General features: G+C 39.0%; 1 protein-coding gene across 2 annotated transcripts in view; it reads right to left on the bottom strand.

Moving 5' to 3' along the window:
- The window catches only part of LOC146629228 (disabled homolog 2-interacting protein-like), a 173,372-nt gene that overhangs the window by 131,940 nt on the left and 20,312 nt on the right, over positions 1 to 21,120 (bottom strand). The window lies entirely within an intron of this gene.

The following is a 21,120-nucleotide window of genomic DNA, read 5'->3' as shown; positions in this document are numbered from 1 at the left end:
ATACTGATATGTGTGAATTTTAAAATCCAATATTCTAATATATTAGCTAATATTTTTTTTCAGACGCACAAAACATAAACAGATTTCATTGTTTATTTGCTTGTTTATACACTTGCGCTGTCATTTTAACTGTCGATATCTATTTGATCAGCTGACTTTCAAGAGGAATAGTGGCCGAATTCCCAAACTTTTTCACTGTAGCCATGTAATTACAAATTGAAGGCAGAACCCCCCCAAAAATAAATAAATAAATAATAAAATTCAGCTCCACTCATGTAAAACAGCTATTAGATCCAGCTGGAAACTGACTAAAAAGTCACAAGTTAAGTTAAACTTATTACCAAAAAAGACACTTATAAAAATCAAGATATCTAATCAGAAACACACAATCATAAACAGCTCAAAAAAGGTCAATTTTATACATTCTTGTAATCAAAGTCTGCCATGGTTTCCAAGATGAACAGATTTCTGTGTTGATTGTACCTAATCAAAGTCTTCCTCTCTTTTTCTCTCATACTCGCGCTCTGCAATACATTTCCTTCCTTCAGTGGCTGCTCAATTGTTCACTGTGATGCTGCTTGTTGCTAGTGAGAGCAGTGGGGACCATAACGCTGCATGCTGTGAAGAGTTTTTGTCATTACCCCAGTCCATAAACTCCCATCGACACAATATAGCAGTGTGTGTTTGTGCCTGTATGTCTTATAACATAGAGTAGGCATTCCCGAGGTCCCACAGAGCGTATTTAGCAAGCATACATCACTCAGTATCAAGCCAGAGCCTCCTGCTGCAAAGCAGGAGAAATGCATTGCCTCCAGGTTTTGCATTGCTGCCACTGAGCTCATGAAAAACAAAAACCCCTGAAGAGTGTACATATTTTCTGTACTTTTAAAGGTGAAAGCAGCAATAAACACACAACACGCAAAGTCTTAAAAACCTAGTCTGTAAGGTTACTGAACTCATATGGCAGTTGAGTGTTATTCATACACACAAAAGCGGCGCGTGTAAGGCCGGACCGCTTTCTTTTTTATTTGAAAGCAGATTGATCTTGCCAGCATGATAGTCGCTGTGGGAATAGCTACCTACAATGAGTTCTTGTTTGACCAGCCAGGAGTTTATAGACAGCCAGTCCAGGGTCAGGAAGAGTTCGTGTACAGCTGGTGGCTCCCCTCTGCCTCGATGACAAACACACCAGTGGGCAGTCAAAGGGCCAAAAGGAAGAAAGGCCAAGAAAAAAGTAAAGTAAACCACAGGCTTTCATTTTAATGTGTATGCTGGCTAAAAACATTTGCATTATAAAAGGACCAAATAAGCTTTCGCAGGTACTAATGAATATGGCAAACATTGCAAGAATTCAAATTGCTTTTCAAAATAAGACCTCCAGAACAAAATGCTAATAAATCTGAGAATAACAGCTTAAAAAAAACAATCAAAGGAGAGTTCAGGATATGTGCAAGGTTTACTTTTTTTTGTTAATGATCACATAGCTCCTCTTAAGTTCCTGACATGACGTTCAGGTATTCTATCAGACTGAGAGCTGGACTTTGACTGATGCACTGCAACACCTTGGTTCTTTCCTTTTCAAGTCATTCTGATATGCTTGAGATTGCATGTGCTTTAGCATGACCCAATTTTAGCCAGCTGTTAGCTGCCAGATAGATGGCCTCATATTTGACTCTCGAATTATATACAGAGGCAATACAGAGGTCAGGTCAATGACCATGAGGTGCCCAACTCATCACTTCTCCTCCACCGTGCTTAACCACTGTTATGAGGTGAAATGTGGTGCCGTACATTTTGTCCAAACATCTCCACCTTGGTTTTATCTGTCCAAATAATATCGTTCCTGACGTCTTGTGGTACATTCAGATGTAACTTTGCCATGCTATTTTTAGACAGGGGAGGCTTTCCAAACAATCCACACTGGTTCAGTCTTTTTCTAATTTTACTGTCATGAAATTTAACTGTAGCTCTTGGGTCACTCCTTGTGGCGTTGTATGGACGCATTCCTGCACCAGATCAGTGCTCTTATAGAGGTGGTGAAGTAAATTTGATCAGTAGCACCTGGCTGTTGCTTACCCGTTTAAATCTTTTAAAAGCTGAAAAGGTGTACTTAGTTTTTGATAAGACTGGTCTTCATAGGTCTAGAGGACATCTGAGGTCTTATAAAAAAACAAAACAATAATCAACATATTTTCAAGTTGTGATGAATTTTCTTCCAATTACCCTACGAAAACTAAAATCTGCAGTGCAGTTTATTGGAAGTTTTCGATTACTTGGGGCTAGGTGTTAGTTGGTTTTGGTCATTCTAGCTCACAGTAACATGAAATCTAAAAACTGCCTGCTCTATTTACCTTACTTGAACATTCAAATATGCACTATAGAGATAATACAGATGTGCAAGTTTCTTTACAATCTTTTTGACAGCCTTTCCTCAAACCCAAGAATCACTAGGAGTTATTTAAGTGACTATTTTCCAGTCAGTCAGCCATGTGAATTGATTATTCTCAAGAGCAGCAGAGTGGAAAAGGCTTTTTAAATAAAAAAAAGTCCTGCAGTGTACAGACAGAGTAATGACTCAATCTATCATGATAAATGTATTGCACTGACTGTACTGACTGTACAAGCCATTTAGGGCAGTGAGAACGAATTAAGCAAGAGTCAAAATGATGTCTGCAGGTGGAGTCCTGCAAAACCTTTTAGCCTTTTAGTGCCTGCTCCACTCGACTTGACTTGTTTTCAGTCATTTTCCTTTACAAACTCGTAAAATGTAATGTGCTTATGGTTGTTACAGCATGCGACTGAAAGTCTTGCGACATCATTTCTATGAGACACGAACGCCACAGCAACGGGTATCGAGGCGCTGGTATACGTGCTGGTCAGTCTAAGGCTTTTTGTCAGACTCAGGGACCACCATGTTGTTTTTTGTGTAGCTATTTCCTGAATTTTCAGGTTTCAAAATTAGCGGCCTGGATTTTTGTGAAGGAGAAGCTCTCATGACTCAACAAGTGATACTACTGACTAGCCAATCAGTGACATGCAGTCTGCTGACGTCACATTTTCGAATCGCCTCAGATCACTTGGAACCCCAGTCGAGTAGGCACTAAAAAAGTACCTGGTACCAAGTACTACCACCTAATGGAAAACCCTAAAAGCTGTGCCAAGCTGACCCAAGTAGGTACTCCTGGGAAAAGGCTATTAGTGTTCTTGTGTTCGACTAACGAATAATGGGCTCAACAAGATTTGATGTAAGAGGGTGTATTACAGTAAATAAGGGTAAATTATTCGATTTACTCAAACACAACAGCAAAATCCTTTAGAAAATGAAGTAGAAGATGCCTGAATGGTACCTGAGAGAAACAGAAGTGAAAACACCACATGGGGAATGTGAAGTCAGTGTGACCTGTTGAACTGACCACATTGTATCCAAGATAGAAGAACAGTAGAAGTTTGTCCAACTAGCACTAAAGACTAATGTTTCACTCTGTTTCTTTACAAGTTTCTGCTTTTGTCTAACTCTGACTTCACAAGAGTATTTTACTTGAGAGGGTGTAATTAGCAAGGTGTACTCAACCTAAACCATCAGTGTTAAGATGGTAAGAGCAATGATATTTCAGAGTTCTGAAAGTGAAACCTAAAACCCAGAGAGGCACTAAGTGAGCCTGTTGTTCTCTAAAATACTGCTGCTCTGAAGATGGAACTAATTCCACTTTCCGCACAAAAAAAAAAGACAAAGGGAGACGTATTGATTCTCAACATAGCTCACTCTATTGTCTCCACACGGATACAGGGTCGAACACAGAAAAGGGGAGCACAGTGGCCATTAATGCTCAAATACAGCCAGCCATTAAAAGCGAAACATCTCAGACAGAGTCACAGGGATTAGACAGCTCTAAGAAAGCGTAAAGATTCAAGGACTGAGTGTCTCGTTCATCTGGAAATTGAGAAATGCATTAGTATGGATTACAAGCAGTGGATAGGCCGAAACTGATGGCTACTGCTACTGCTGCTGGAGTCTCCTTGGGCAGATCATAGCTTCCCCTCTAAAAGACAGCTTGACTTTATTATATGTAATAAAGTCACGATGGATTTGGTGTAAACAGCAACAAACTCGTCCTACAAGTAAGGGAGTACGTTTATTTATACAGCACTTATCAAGAGCAACAAGAACAAAAGTCACAAGCTGCTCTACAATATCAAGTAAGATACAGCAATGAAAACAGTATAAATGGACAAAACTAAATAATAGCAGGCAGGTCTTCAGCTTCTTTTTAAAGCTATCAGCAACGTCCACATTCTCACAAGCCACGGTCTCATTTTGTGTTCAGCCTGAACCCAGCTACTGCCAACAAGCACTGATCAGATAGCAAGGAGCACATTGCGTATCATTTGTCTTCCTCTATATCTCTCTTCCAAATAAAGGCTAACAATGTACAGTTATATACAGGCCTGTGGCATTACTGACTCACTACGTTTTCTCTTAAAATGGACATTAAAATTTTTTCAATGTTGCCAAAATATTTTCATAATTCTGTTTTCCTATAAAAATAGTTAGTTATGTTATCCAAATATTATTAAAAGTACATGTTTTTATTTATAATGGAGTCAGTATGTATACAATACTTAATTACGATTCAGTTAAACAGTAGATCATAATTGTATCAACACTGACCCCTACTGGAAAACATGGTAATGTACAACTCGGTGACACTGACAACAGTCTATTTGTGCCACGGTGTAGGAAAAACTCAAATGCTGCATACTTTTATGACAGACTTTTAAACACAGTATCAGCCTTTGGTTAAACATATAAGTAAATAAACTATTGTTTACCATGATATGCAGGATTCATGTCCAGGACTGTAATCATGAAGCAGCAGAGAGACGGGGAACCGTGAAACCATCTCAACCTACTCATACTTTTTATTGTTCCATGCAGAGAGTAATTAAGTTAGCCGATCCAAATTTTCTCTTTGAACACATTCAACCTACCCCTGTATGCTGCTATAGTGACAGACTACTTACATCTATCTAAGCGTTCTTTTCTTCCTCCTCTTATTCAAGCCTCCCACTCCCTCTTGGCCAGAGAGTAAAAGGCCAAACTGGAGAATGTCCTGTCCCAAGCAGAGCTCATTATACAAGCCTAGAGACAGAAAGAGAACAGGCGAGCCTGTGTGACACCGTTGGCCAGAGACAAACAGATATGCGAGATGGAGGGGGAGGAGAGGAGAGGAGATGAACTCCTCTTAAGCTTTGATTAGAGGAAGAGCGCAAATCAGCAGTGACGAAGGGAGAGAGATGAGAGGGAGCCTTCGCTTATGAAACAGCCACTTGAGAAAAGCACAGAGGGACCTTTGACAGTGTTGTCTTCAAATGTAATATTAAAATGCCACAAAGGGCACATGCACAGTCATATCCATTATGTAAAGTAACAAGCAGCTGCTTTGAAAGTCCTTCCAGAGGCAAGTCTCGCTGCTCGGCAGCTTTCGTGGTAACACCTTTGAGCAGTTATTTTGAAGCCTTTATTAAATGAATGAGGAGAGAGGCATTTGAAAAAACAAAGAACACTACACAACACAACACTATGGCTTAATTCAGCCGTGGAGAACTGCCTGCCATGGCTTTACAAAATCCTCTCACAGATTTATGTCTCTGTCTGAGGTTTCTTCCTGTTGAAAGGGAGTTTTTCCTTCCCACTGTCATCAAGGTCTTGTTCAAAGTAGGCCTCTGATTGTTGGGGTTTTCTCTCTAATATTGTTGGATCTTTACTATATGATATAAAGTGCCGTGGGGTGAGTGTTGTTGTGGTTTGGTGCTATATAAATAAAACTGAATTGGGTTTTAAAGTGAGATCAGCAGTGAAATCCATGCTTTTATTACAACTCAACTGGAACTCCCATTTTATCCTCACTGCTCACAGCTGCCTGTTCATTTTAGAGTTCATTTTAAAATTATTTTATTTGTTTTTGCAGATCACAAATTGTGGAACAATTGTGACCATTAGAAATTAGAAAGGTCTCCTCAATGTCGATATTTTTAGTCTGAACACCCACCTCTTTGGTTTGGCTTTAAACCCATTATAGAATTGTTAATTTTATTATATTGTTTATTGTTATTGTATTTTTATTTTTAGTATTTATACTTTTTCTTGTTTAAGATTCAGCAGTTTGGTCAGTGCTAGCTGTTTTTAAAGTGCTTTATAAATAAAGTTGGCTTGGCTGAATGGGACTGGATATTTCAAAGTTGCTTTGCTCCTGAAATACTAGTTGGTCAAAGTATTTAATTAAATTTTTATTAGGTATAAAAAAAACAATTGGCTGCATAGCTCAGCTATGTTAGGATACCACCCGCCACAAACCAGGGCTGCAATCCCAGTACACAGCAGCGGCTCTGTCTGCTAATAAACTATTTAAAAAACTGAGCAGATGACTACTGTGCAAAATAGGTTCTAGGTTCAAAAGAGAAAAAACAATACAAGAATCAACTTAACTTCTTAAACTTGCTAAACTGCATCATGTAGAGGGCACTCAGCGGTAAAGCAATTAACTCAAACTAAAAGGTTGATTTTACTGCTCTGTGTGACTAATCGCCAGATTAACTTGCATTATTTGCAACAGTGTTTCGTTTTACTGTTTATGTCCTTTACAGGGTTTTATCACCATGTTATCATCTTCATTTGATAATGTCTCTGACTGTAGTAGGCGGCACTCAGGGGGATCATTTTGTGTGGAAAAAGAGTCATATGACCTGTGAAATGCCCATTTTTATGTGAAGGTACACAGACCCTACAGCAGAAAGCCCGACTTAACAGAGAAAGTCCATTGTGATACTCTTTATCTTTGACCAGTGTTTTAGTTTTTGAGGATTTGTGCATCTGTTTATTAATACTTGCGACAGTGTACTCGACTGTGTCTCCAAAAAGTGCTTTTTTTTTTTTTAAAATACCTACTGTGAATATTAAAAAAGCCCCTGAAAATTTATAATTACATGACAGATTCACTTCGAAACTAATAAATCTAATAAATCTGAAAGTAAACTTTCAAAGAATAAAAACAAAACTGAAGAGAGCAAACTCACTCTGGAAACTAACTGAAACGAAACTAAACTGAAAAAAGGAAAGAAAATTCTAATAACTGGAAAGCACAAAACTAAAATAACTCTGGTTCTGCAGTACTTTGAGTAAGAAAGTGGTATTATAGCCTGATCACAATGTTACATTCTGCACAGCTGCTTAGATGACAGCCTTTATGGAACATGTTGTGTTCCATTTGAGCAGGATCAGGCGCCTGCTGATCAACTTATTAGCATACTGTCATTATACTGGAGGCTTCCCTCCTGACCACCTCACTCTTTTACTATTCTGTCCTTCCTATACCAACATGCAGGTTGACAGTAAATGAACACAGTCGTGCATGGCTGTGTGCAATGCATATCAAAGAGACAATGTAAGGATTAGAGTATGAAAAGACCATACTCTGCTGTTGACGTTTAAGCGAACGCTTACATAGCAAAATCTGTTCCAATCGAGCCATAGACTGCTGGTCAGATTCTAGCAACCCGCTAACTCACAAGTACAAACATCTCCATCAACTACACTGAGATTTTACTCAAGCAAATGGGATCAATCCTTTGTGGAAAAATGCATGTTCTAAGCATGACGCACAGACACATAATACATGTTAAGCTCGCCACAGGTTTTCACTTTCCATCTCCTTTTAGCAATTTCTTATATAATCCAGATGGAAAAGTCCCCTTTAAATGTCAAATACCACGCTGTTCCTGCAGGAAGGGAATGGAAGAATAAAAGTCCTCAAATAAATAAATAAATAATCATGTCATTATAAAGGCTTAAAAAAATCTCCATTCACGTAAAAACACAAATGAACACAAAGCAAACCAATCCGAACCTCCTTCTCTGTGCTGTACTCTCTTCAGATCTCACAGACTCAAGTCTACCTCATCTACACATCAACTCTGGAGTTCTTTCTTTGACCTAAAACTCTGTATGTGTGGACAAAAGGCTAAAACAATTGGAAAGGATAATATATATGTATAAGTGTTTTCAGAGCCAGTTTTAGAGCGCTTCAAGCAAACACTATTGAGGTTTTGCAATCACATGACAACAAACCACACAACTAAATTGTCTGTGAGAGAATGTATGTGTGAGAATGTAGGGTTGGGTGAATAAGGCCCCAATAACACGGGTCTAGAGACCAGCAAGTGACTTCCTGGCAACCACCAGTGATTGAAAAATGTGCATTCAGTGATTGGTGGCCTTGAAAGTACAATTTTTCTGAAAGTTTTTTAGCTGCAGCGTTGGCAAACAACCTTAAACTTGAAGGTAAAAGTTCTCTGTTTCCACTTTGAGTTGCAATATTTCAAGTTTTAATACTGCTTTGTTATTAGTTGGCAAGCATTTGCAGACAAGTTGCCATCTTCCATCTAAGCTACACGTCACCAAAGCAATCTGCTAGCGACCAGGGTAATTGTAGTTCACTAAAACTAAACTACAAACTAAAAGACACAATATGACAAAAATAAAACACTAAACTTCTGGAAAAAAAACAACTAATACAGTTTTGTGAACCACAAGATGTTCACAAGACTGAGACTCAACTGCTTTCATAAAATTATGTTGTTGTTTTTTTATTGGTATTATATACACCAGTGCTGATTTTACTAAAATGTACTAAATTTTACTAAATCTTGCCTCTGAAACTAACACTTTAATAAAGTGTTAGTAATAAAAACTAAACTAAAACAAAAAAGAGACTCAATAAAACTAAACTGAATTAAAAATAAAAAGTCAAAATGAAATTAAAATAAAAACGAATTAGAAAATACAAATCTATTACTCTGCAACCGATTTCACCTGGCAACAACCACCAGCAACCACTTGTCAACCTTGCGACATTTAGTTTATACAACTCTTGATGAATGTGTGCTTGGTGCCGCATGAGAAACTTCTATACTAAATAAACCGAACAATATGCCATTAAAAGCTTGTGGTTGGAACGTAACTTCAAAGCAAACGTTTGAACTTTCATTTGAACATGATGTACTGAAAGCTTGTTCATTCTGATGTCAAACAGTATACAAAAAAGTGTTGTCAGTCTTCTTGCTTCACAGCTATCAACCAAGGTAGCTAAATTATGCATACACACTTCTAAAATAGCGTACACGACATTTTCTTTCTTGTCAGGAATCTATAATTCTCTTTTCTCTGACAAGACCAGCTCTAGAGACAGAAAACATTAGAGGACAGGCAGAGCCAGGAAGTTGGATTTTTTGGGTAGAGAAACATGTCATTACAGAAGCAGAACCGTATTGCTTCAAATTATCCTCCTCAAAAACGCTATTCCTCAGCTTTTTATTGCTCTTTCCCTAACTTTGCCCTTGCAATAAAAAAAGCATTTTCTCACTTCTCCTTTAATTACTCACTTTCTCTTTGCTCTCATTCACATTTAGCCTCTGCACAGAACTCTACTTAAATAAAGCTTAAAGAAGACCAATAAAATCTTTATGTGTCTCGTACTTTATTTAATTCCACTTCACATTCTTCATATTGGAATGCGTGGAATTCAGTCACAGCCCATGTAAGGGTCACTGCTATCCATTCAGTCACAGAGGCTCCATTGTCATATGAACAATAGGCATAATTTGTTAAACGGCCATGTGGAATTTAAGTGGTCCACAGAGGGAGGTTACGGAGGTCACTAGAGATTTGGCAGCGATACCCAGGGGTAGTGCTTCTCTATCCATAAACCACTGACCTTTGATGTGTGCAAATGTGCCAACCGTTAATGGGTCTCTCACCTGCATCTGGCATGCAATCACCCACTTTCTTCTCCAACTGTGGTGGCTACAATGAGTCGGTGCACTGCAAGAATTTGTCTGCATGAACACTGAGCCTAGACTTTGTTGAGGCGGTCCTCTTAAAGCACAAGCAAAGGCCCACAAGCTGTGCCGCCCAATCAAGCTGACTTACATCAATGGGTCAATAACACTTGGACAGGGGATACGCTACCAGTTATGTTGCCCCTGAATTCAAACAAACATGGTGGGGGCCCTGTAGTACCATACCCCCCGCCCATACATAGGAGGATTGGCTCTAAAGTGTTAGCACCCCCGCATTTAGGCCCACATGTGTACTTTATACAGCCCTGGGCTGTATTAAGCTCCAGAAAACAGACGACAATCAACTGGGAACAGTCAAAGATTTTCTCCCAGAGGGGTTTTGGATATTATAACTGCAAAGTCACCTGACAAAGTCATATGCGCAAGTTAAACAAAACTCACAGAACATTTGAAGGAACACAGTGTCTCTCAGTGTCTCGCAAAGCGCACAGACTCCCGTGGTGTTGCTGCTGGGTGCTGAACAGTACAGATGGAGGTGTTCCTCACTCCGAGCTCGAGCAAGAGTTCACACATTTTTTTTTTTTTGCTTGATGCTTATCAAAAAGGGGGGAAAAAAGAAAAAAAGGGAAGCTGCTGAAGAAGCCTGAAGAGTGATTGAACATAGGAATGGAAGAGCAACAGGAACATGAGCTTCACAGTGTTCGGAGCATTTTTGCTGGGCGCATTTTTGAAGAAGGGTTACTAAAAAGTGTTATTTCTAGATTACACACTTGGAGCAAAAAAAAAAAAAAAAAAAAAAGGTGAACTGCAGAGCGACGATCAGGTCTGACAGTGAGAGATGCCACGGGGCCTAGAAGATATTTAGATAGGTAGATGTCTGTTTGGGGTTTTTTTTTTTTTGGTTTTTTTAAATGAAACCCCAGTATACAATATTTTTTTTAAAATCCAAAGAAGCACAGCTTAGAATTTCAAACCTGATAGCCACTGCTCCCTTTTACTTCTTTCTAACTAATGACAAGGTAGAAGAGGAGTTTAGCATTAAAAGTTAGAAAATAAAGAATGACACTAAATTTTTTCTAAAGGTGCTGACTTTGCTTCATTAGTTCCCTTTCTTTTTAAAATCTAAACTATTTAGGATTCCCAAAGAAAACAATCCTGAAAGATTATATCATAGTCTCACACAAATTAAAACAAAAGACTAAAGAAGTGCATCTTATCCACTAGAAAAAAAAAAAAAAAAAAAAAAAAAAAAAAAGGATAAGGGCAAATATTTATCCAAGAGTTAACAGCAGGCAAACATCACATTAAAGCCTGCGAACATATAATACATAGCTTAACAATGTAGAAAGGTATGCGGTGGGGCATTCCACTGTGCAGCCCTGATGTGCAAACATCGAAAAATTACCCTCACCTGTAACCTCTTCACAAAATCACTATCTATAGCTGTGAGGTAGCATAACATAAACAGCAAGGAAGGTGATAAGTGGACATCATCAGCATACTAGTAAAGTTTCTTTTAAGTATACTTTATTTCTGACATCTCCATTCTACTATGAAACAACCAACCTGGTAGGCAAAAATCCCAATTGCTTTATACAGGACTTTACACACACCTGAACCTCATTAGTCTCTACCATCGAAAAAAATAGGTCAGACCAAACAATACGATTCTAAACAAAGGACAGGAATAAGATTATGCATGAAACTGACAAACTCATTTACTCAGCTAAATGGTTTGGAAAGTAAAACACGGCATACAATACAACTCAAAAGACTCTATAAAGAAAATAAACAATACTATACAAAATGAAAAACCCTTCATTTGGTTACACCCAGTGATGCAATATATGACCTCATGACCCTATATAAACAGGAAGTACTGGGGCAGCCTTTCTCACACACCTGGTTTAGATATAGGACCTGATTAATAGTGATGTGCGATACCACTGATTTTCTTTCCGATCCGATACCAAGTAATATTCAGGGTGGTATCGGCGATACTGATCCGATACCGATACTTTGTACAAAAACTTATTTTATTTATTGTATCTCAAATTATAGCATCATAATGATTACAGGACATCAGATTATTTGTTCTTATCACTTAATAATGTAGGGTTCATCATATAGAAATAAAAAAAATGAAGTTGTGCTATTTGAACACTTTGCCTGCCTGCAGCACTAAAGGACTCCATGAGAGACGTCTGTCTTGCCCTAGCAGCACCTGACTCTCTCCTCCTCTTCAGTTCACCTCAACATACGCTCGTCATATTCTGTGATATGATTTACTCTGAGGTGTTTGACAAGGTTAGTGATATTGCCACAACCATACATGCCAACCCTCCCGATTTTTCCGAGAGAATACCGAATTTCAGTGCCCCTCCCGAAAATCTCCCGGAGCCACCATTCTCCCGAATTTCGCCCGATTTTCTAGGACAACAAAATTGAAAAATCATATTGCAGAATTCATAGCGTGGCCCAGCCAATTCCAGTTTCCAACAATGGCAGCAGCAAGTTAGTTTTAATATTGCTCTTGTTTCTCTTTTTGGGTCGCAAAAAACCTTTTAACATATTTTCAGGTGAGAATGTAGCTGTGTAAACTTCAAATATCTGAGCCGACTGACACATCGTCTTCAACCCCCCCCCCCCCCGTCTTTCCCTATTCGGGTTAAACATGATATACAAGTCACTTTGATAACTTAAAAATGTTATTGTTTGGCTTTTTCGGTGTTTTATTTGTTCGTGAGTAAATTGGTTTGGCTGAGATTAAAGTTATTAGATTTGATTAAATTAAATTTGACTTTATTAATCCTTCGGAAGGGTTCCTCCGGGGTTTTCACACAGCTGAATAAACGTGGTTAAACAGAAGTGTGAGACGGTCGAGAGTTTACGTCAGTGCCCGGTTATATTTTAGATAGCAAGGAGCAGACGGCAGAGTTTCACTCCACCGAGGGAGCTCGTGACGTACTACCCGGCTTTCTTTAGACCGCGAAGGCCGGGTCCTCAGGTGGAAGCAGCCTCTGAATTTGGACACCCCCGCTGTTTCCGGGCCAGCCAATAATAACGGTGACATTTAACGTATTTTATCCGATAAATAAACCCTGTAAAATTATTTACCCCCCTCCCCCCCCTCCAACAGCCCTTTTGAATGTCTCCCTAGTATGGCCACAACACCTCACTCTTGGAGCACTTTTTTGCCACATGTATCGCAAACCACGTCTCAGCTGTGTGTGGAGGTAAAATACGTCCGCACATGACTTCAATTACGCTCAGCCATTGTTGAGAGTGCGCACGCCAAGGGGCTGCGAGACATTTATACAGCCGTATTTCGCACATAACTATGAAAGGCGGAGGAGGAAGTAGTTCCTTTGAATGTAGACAATCCGAATGTTATAGTTTCTTTCCACTGTGTTCCTGTTAATGATAAACTACAAATTTACTCTAAATTACTAAAATATCGATATTTTAATGTGAGAATCGATTCTAGAACATAAATGATTGGTATCGGAGGAATCGATATTTCAGGATCGAACCGCACATCACTACCGATTAAAGGAAAAACATGGTAAGTATAACCAAAGCAACATAAAGAAACATAGTTTACCAGGCATTTGCCTGTGAACAGAAGAAAATTCAAATGACCTAATGGTTAATAGTATTTGCTTAAAAAAACATATGCATGGATGTAATGGATGCAACTACCACAAAAAAAAAAATCTGGGTAGTATGTTAAGCAAAGTTAAACCAGCAATGTATAAATTAAAGCATTAGGGTTGACTGTAAAATAACAAGGAATAAACTATCAATATGGTTAAGGGACAAGTGGTAAACGAGTTCATGCCTAACCACTTTGTCACAATAGCATGTAAAGGAACACACCTGGATGTGCTGTTTTGCTAAACAACAGATAATGATAGATGAAGACAAAAATGGACTTTAGCAACAATTTTCAAAGTACTTGAAGAGAGAAAAAGAAGCAGTATTCGATTAAAGAACACGGCCTTGCCAGCTGTTTATATTCTGCTTTGGGGTTATGGGGCAGATGGTGGAAAAACACATTATACAGGATGGCTTATTCCAGAATTCATTATATAAGCTATATGCTATTAGAATGACTCTTACAATACCCCTGCACCAAAAATGTCTGTAATTTCCCAAGGGGTGTCCAAGCTTTTGCATAAAATCAGAAGTCTGCTCTTCAGCTGACTCAAATTCAGACTTTGTGGACAATAAAACCCATTTGGTGTCAATGAAAATCCCATATATTCTCCTCTGGCTTCACAAGGAACAGCATAAATATTACATTGAATACACTGGAGGTCAGAATAAATGCTCCCTGTCCCTGATCTTCTAAAGATCACATTTACCAGTATATTTTCTTATATGTGGCATATTATTTTGCATGGACCCACGGCTCCATTATATCACTCTTATGGTTTACCTTACATAGCTCCAAACCTGTACCTCCTCCTGTGGGTCCTTGTGTATCTGAGAAATCAATATAAAATTTCGCTGTACCATATCACTCCTCTCTCCATATATCTTTATGTTTATAACAACCCATATGCCTGCAGCACACGCAGCAAACTTGGCAACTGTGAGATTTACTCTGAGTTGTGTGAAGGTATTGTACTCCAGAGCCTTACATAATTTATCATTTTGATCTGTATTCAGTACAAATTCACAGCAGGGTATTTCTGGGCTCCCCTGCAGGGCTAAACGAAATGTACTGAGATCCGATGGAAAAGTAAGAGAATGTATAAAACAGAAAATATGCTCAGTTCCTCTTCAATTAACCCTGATTAACATCAAGATGAATCCACCTTCCCATCGGTTGGAGCACTACTTTGTAATAATGAGAAAAAACATAAACATAAGGTCTGTTTAATATCAGCACGGTGGCACCAACAAATGCAACCAATGAGGAAGTGCAGTTCCTTTTATTGCAGCTTGAGAAATTGATCAGTTCCACACTTTATAAAAGACAGCTCCATGTTTTAAAGCTTTAATGGTAGCATGTTTGAATTACCAAATTATTGATAAAAAAGAAAGAAATCAATACATGTACTAAGTCCCCTAGCTGTATATTTTTTGGTGGCTATCACCGACCATACTATAATGATGGTATTTCATAGTTTGTCTTTAAAATAGTGATGTATACTTTTTTTTTAAAAATGACGTTAACGCCATAACTGCATTAACGCGGGAACTCTCCATTAGCAAGTTAACACGGATCGCCCTATGCGCGGTTAGCTCGTTAATGCGTTAGCACATTAGCGCAGTTAGCTTGTTAACGCATCAGCGCCGTGCAGCCCCACGCACGGGGCGCTTCGCGTTAACTCGCTAATGGAGATTTGCTGCGTTAATGCGGTTATGCCGTTAATGTCATTTTAACGAGATTAACACTGACAGCACTACTTTAAAACTCAACAGGTTTCTATGTAGCTTGACTGTGTAGCTTGCAAAGAAGATGACTAGCAAAACTAGCAAAAACCCACCATACAGGATGGGTTTTTGTTAGATTTGGTAGCTCTCATTTGTGATACCGCCATATAGAGCAGGGCGATATGACCAAAAATATTTATCACGATCTACATTTGAAAATTTGCGATAACAATATAACTGACGATATAATTGACACTAGACAAAATACTTTTAGAACTCCACAACTTTATTAGTGCAAAAAAAAACAAAAACCCATCAATGTATTTTCACTTTAATGCACATAAAAAATAGCTGCTTGTTTAAGTTATATAAAAATTTAACAGTGCAAATGCAAATTCCTTGCTGACAGTTTAACCAAAAGGCATTTCCAGTGGAAATTGGCCGACATATCCTCAGCATAACCATGTATAATATCCACAAAACTTAAAAAGAGGTTATACACACACAATACGGTAATATTATGTTGAAGCACAGTGCGTATCACTCCGCAAGGTTCCTGCCTACGATAGCCGTAATGCCCATCAAGCGGTGCAGGTTCGTAGCTTAGCAAAGTCGTACTAAAACATTTTTCAGCGCTGTGTACCACATAAAATCGTTTCGAGGTCAGTAAACACAACCAGAATTCATACATAGGGCACACAGGATTATAAGGGGCACTGTCGATTTTCAGAAAAATCAAAGGATTGATTTTAAGTGTGCCGTATTTTCCAAAAAAACATCCAGCTAGCATGCGCTACCAAAAATAGTGCTTTGTTGTGTATCTGACGGACGAAAGCTAAACCAGTTCCACACCACTGAAGTTGCAGCATCTTTAAAAACCAATTCCGGTTCATCCGTTTCTTTTAACGATCCGGTTTCGCCCTTCTTATTCTCTGTCGCCAGCACGCTTTTTACGCCGTTTGCGTATGAAAACAAAGGCACTGCGCATGCGCGTTTTACCCATATTTTATCACGATATTTCATTTTCTTATCATTGCCCGACATTATACCGGTATTATCGTGAACGGTATGATATGGCCCAGCCCTACCGCCATACCAATCTTTGTCTTTTTCAACTCCAGAGATGGTCTCATAGACTCTGATGTTGAAATGCCTAAACTTAAGATGTTTATAAGCCTAGAACAGAGAAACAGCTGTGGACTCCATGGCAAGTTTCCCATTCATAACAACTGGGAGGTTTTTGTTTTCATTACACAATCACTACACAAGAAGACTTCCAAGAGCACTTGGAAGAATACTGGTTTGATTTACTTGTAATTTATGATATTGTGGTTAATCCTGGTTCATATGACTTGATCAGCAGTATATATTTTTATAAAAAGTCCCTGGAATGAAAGAAAATTTACTGAGAAGTAAGTGTTCACAGTTGCTGGCACTATAAAAGTTGATCTTGTGCTATATATTTAGTTTAGAAACCAGCATGAAACTGTTCTGTTTGTAAAATCAAGTGTAACAGCAAGCTTGTAAAAGAAATCTACAAACCAGATAGACCAAAAGAAAGTGTTTGTTTTTGTTGGGCAAAACCTTAAAGCTTTAACAGCTGATCAACGTGAGCATCACCTTTTCAATTTCCTGTTGTGTGGAAAGAGAGCTGTCCAAAAAGAAAATGTGCCTTCTGATCTCAGTCACTTTCAGTGAGGCGCACTGTAGGCAACACAGCTAGTGGAATCTGTCAACAAGTCTAAACACACACAGATGCATGGAAGAAAACACATTAAGCAAAAAGCAAAATCAAAAAAACCCATTGAAACAGACATTTAAATTATGTTTCCCATAATTTGCCCATAAAAGCGTAGGCATCCGACTGATCAGCACCATTTCTGTGTGGGAATCCACATCCCAGCTTATAAACAATGATCTCTCGAGTCTCGCTCTCTAGCACACACACATGTGGGTGTATTTGCGCATCCTTCCGCTGATGAAATGGTACTTGTTAGAAAGGGAGGAAACAGATGGATTTGGAGTTCTGTATTTGAACAGCTTCAATCGCCTAACTGAGCAGGCGCGCTTTCATCTGTGTGGTGTTGCTGTGTGTGGAGCTATTCAGAGAGATCGAGGTCGGGACACAGGAGGAGTGTAACTATCTAGGACAGTGCAGTCTCACACCGCTGGGTCTATATAAAAAACAAAAACACTAACAAGCCATTCAACTGTAGCTCATTGTTAAAGCAGGTTTTATATCAGTATCACTAATATTTGGCTTATTTGTCATTAAAATAGCTGTGGGAATGTGTAAGTACGTGTGTGTGTGTGTGTGTGTGTGTGTCTGTGTGTAAAGAGTCAAAATGAGTGGTGGGAAGTTATGTGACAGGAAGTGAGGTGCACTGCAGGGAATGGGGAACCTCTGTGGCGGGAGTTCATTTTCCCCTATTTCCTGTTTTCTGATTCGCCTCAGCATATTTGACCGCATTCTTACGTCACCCATGTGCTTTCTCTGGTCTGTGTACGTCCTCGTACGTAAACGATAAACTGAGAGAACAACTGTAAGATAAACCTTGGAAGGGAACTGATAAACAAAGTGCGCAAAATATTTCTCAAAGTCTGCGTTTTTAGAAAGTCTCTTAAACATTACTCCATTTTTCTAATTGCTTAACCAACTGTGGGGCTGGAGCCGATCCCGGCAGCTGTAGGTCAAAAGGCTGGCTGCACACTAGACTGGCTGCCAGTCCATCAACGGGGCTGAAACGGACCGACACACTCTCGCTTCCACACCGCACATCGGAGATCTCATTTAAAAACACCCCCCAAAAATCATGCAAACTCCGTACAGAAAAGGTCTCGCCTGATTTGATGTGATTGTTCCAACCAATGCACCATTATCCCATAACTAACACTACAGCTGGTAACACCCACAGATGTATAATCTTTTTTAAAAATCTATTAATCTGTCTCCCAAGGAGCATGTGTAATTTAGGTGGACCCCAAATTGCTGTGGCTCAATATAGCAGATTTTCCCCACAAAGAACTGCAGTAGCAATACTTGTATTTCAAACTGTACAGGGTCTAGCAGCTTTATTTTAGTGGCAACATTCAACATTTGAATGAAATCTGAATGAGACTCATTTTAGGTTTCCAGCTGGGAGACAGACGGTAATGACGACAGCTTCCAGGAAGACGAGGAAATGAATTATGGATAAAGTTCTAGATTAAAAAGAGAAAAAAAAAATCACAGCCCACAGTCTAATAAGGCCAGTTTTATCTGAACATATCAGAGTTTACAGTACCAACATCTGCACGCAGCATGGTGGTACACTGCACATATGATGACACAGCAAGTTTAAACCCACCATGAATGAAACCTGACGAATAAAGAGCACATGCGTCTATTCCACGGGCAGTTTAATAGGTAATAATAAAGGTGTGGTTCAAGGGCAGCGTCATCTGAGTTTATTTATTCAAAAAATTACTAATTAAGGAAAATATGCTTGATATAAACTGACTGTGTAGCAATCAAGTAAATTTAATTTGACAGATTCCATTAAATCGCATATTTTACATTGCACTTGTGCAACAAAATTACACAGAAAATTTACATGTAACTTTTTTTTCCTTTAGTGTAGGAGTCAGTAATGTGTAGGTGACCCAGTACTTTTGTACACATAGTGTTCAGACCTCAGATTACAGACTACAGATTAAAAGGTGGTGCAGCATTGTGTGTTTACAATTCGCAAGTTAGAGAGCCACACTTTTGGGCGGTTCGAAGTCTGATGTAAAATTGTTTTTGTCCAAGACAAACAAATGTAAGTAAAGAGCGACTGAGGTACTTAAATGACCTCCACTCCTTAGTGGTACAAATGTTGAGGGTGATGGATTAGTATTGGTATGTTTATTAAAACTACTCTCCACATATTGACAAAAAAAAGAAGGCTTAGAGCACACCACAAAGATCACAAATGAGTATTTTGCACTGCTTTACCTTTAAAGAACGCTATATTCATCTTTAATGATACTCTAGCTGGTACTCTGGAGTCCAAAGACTGAGCTGAGTTAACTTGTGCAATAGGCTGGCAAGCTATACAGGGTATAACATGCATCTTCCCATGACGATTGAGACAAACTCCTGAATTAGTTGTGAAAATGACTGAATTAGCAAACAGTGTATGTTTATTCTACACGTCCATTTCCTCCCACTCGCTCTGTACTGGAGTGTTAAATAATGGCAGAAAATGCCAAAAGCAATATAAAGAATTTAGGCTTACAGACTCATTGCTTTTTTGTTTTTTGTGTGTTTTTAGGGGGTAGCCCTAAATTCAGAAATTACATAGTAGTGATTAGTCATCCAGCGGGCAAACATTGAAATGGCTAATTGAGTTTGATAACAATGAGCATTGAGTGCAGTGAGAGTACAGCTGTACTCACGTGTCCAAACATGTAATCTGAAATACACAGAAACACACCGAGAAGATTATTACACACAATCTGACACACGCAGCGCATGCACAGAGTGTGCCCTGCAAAACATGTGTTCAGTAATTGGATGTCATAATTGTACCCTCTTCTGCCCCAAACCTAAAAGCCACATACACAGTGAAACCACCTCTTTATCCTGCTGTCAAACATGTACTAAAAACCCCTTTTGTTGTCTGTGATTTATGACTCTTCCTAATTACACAAGTTTTTTTTTTTCAAGGACTGGGTAGGAAAGGTAAAGGAAAGCTGGAAAGAGAACAACAAATGGGTGCAGGTGGTTTGATTTCACAATGATCGGAGCTTCGAAACAGGTATGATCAAGACAAAAGATGTTTATCTTGAATCTTCTCTGAATCATGATGTTTGGGATTTAGGAAGTCAACTGATGTATGAATTTGTAAATCCACGTATCTTATTTTTATTTACATTTATTACAGGGTCTCAACTATTTCAGATTTGTATCATTCAGAAGTAAAGACGGGCACAGGCTCAGTCATCATATCATCAAAAGACTCTGAAAATCTGGAGAAATCTCTGTGCGCAAGGGACAATTGTATTACGGCACATTTTGACCAAACAGTTCATTCTTCAGTAAATACGTCACAGCCCGCAAACGTACAGAAAACTCAGCATGTGTCATACATATAAAAATAAAGTTCAAAATGAAATCTGCAAAGAGTTATGTGCTACAAGAAAACAAGCACTGGAGCAAAGTTTATCAAACACCACTGCTGAGTGGCACACTTCACTGGAATACACACCAAAGATTTAGAAGGTCAGAGAGGGAGAGATAGCAGAGACACTGAGCAATACTGGAATTCTATTATGCCTTTAGCCAGAGCGGTGGCAGTTTATCACAGCAGTCAGTCCCTATCTGCAAACATCCTTCACTTTCACTTCTTAAGAACACTTAATCAGCTCCCAGCCTGGGCCACTAAATGCAAAGATTCTACAGATTTTACGTTTTAAGTGTTCTTTGCCGAAAATGTCTGCTTTGTGTCTGTTTTGGATTGTTCGAGTGTTTGTAAAAAATAAAATAAAATACAGAAAGAAATTATAGAAAATTTGACGCCCTGAAAAACTCAGGTCAACAAATCTGCAATCAAGCGGTCCAACAAAAACAGGATCTACAAATACAGCCAAGTGCACTGGTCCACATCACTGCTGACCTCCACCCTCTTACGTTTTTCCAGTCCCTCTTATTATCTGCACCGGTCCTTGTCTGGTGCTCTGCTTCACGCATCTCCCTCTCCAACGACTCTGCCAACTTAGGAATGCCATTCTAGCAGTCACTCCATAACTCTTAACTCAGTGTTCCAAGTAATCCCTCTCCTCCGGCTGTTCTGAACCTACTTCCTTCCCCACAGCTGCTGGCTGGCCCAGCTTGCTCTAATAATAGGACAACAATGA

The sequence above is a fragment of the Diplotaxodon limnothrissa genome, linkage group LG7 (assembly GCF_057381915.1).
Source record: "Diplotaxodon limnothrissa isolate DT_005_m linkage group LG7, D_limnothrissa_male_GT1.1, whole genome shotgun sequence".
In the NCBI taxonomy this organism is placed as follows: domain Eukaryota; kingdom Metazoa; phylum Chordata; class Actinopteri; order Cichliformes; family Cichlidae; genus Diplotaxodon; species Diplotaxodon limnothrissa.
Note: the sequence above shows the minus strand (reverse complement) of the source record. Positions and strands in the feature narration are given on the sequence as shown.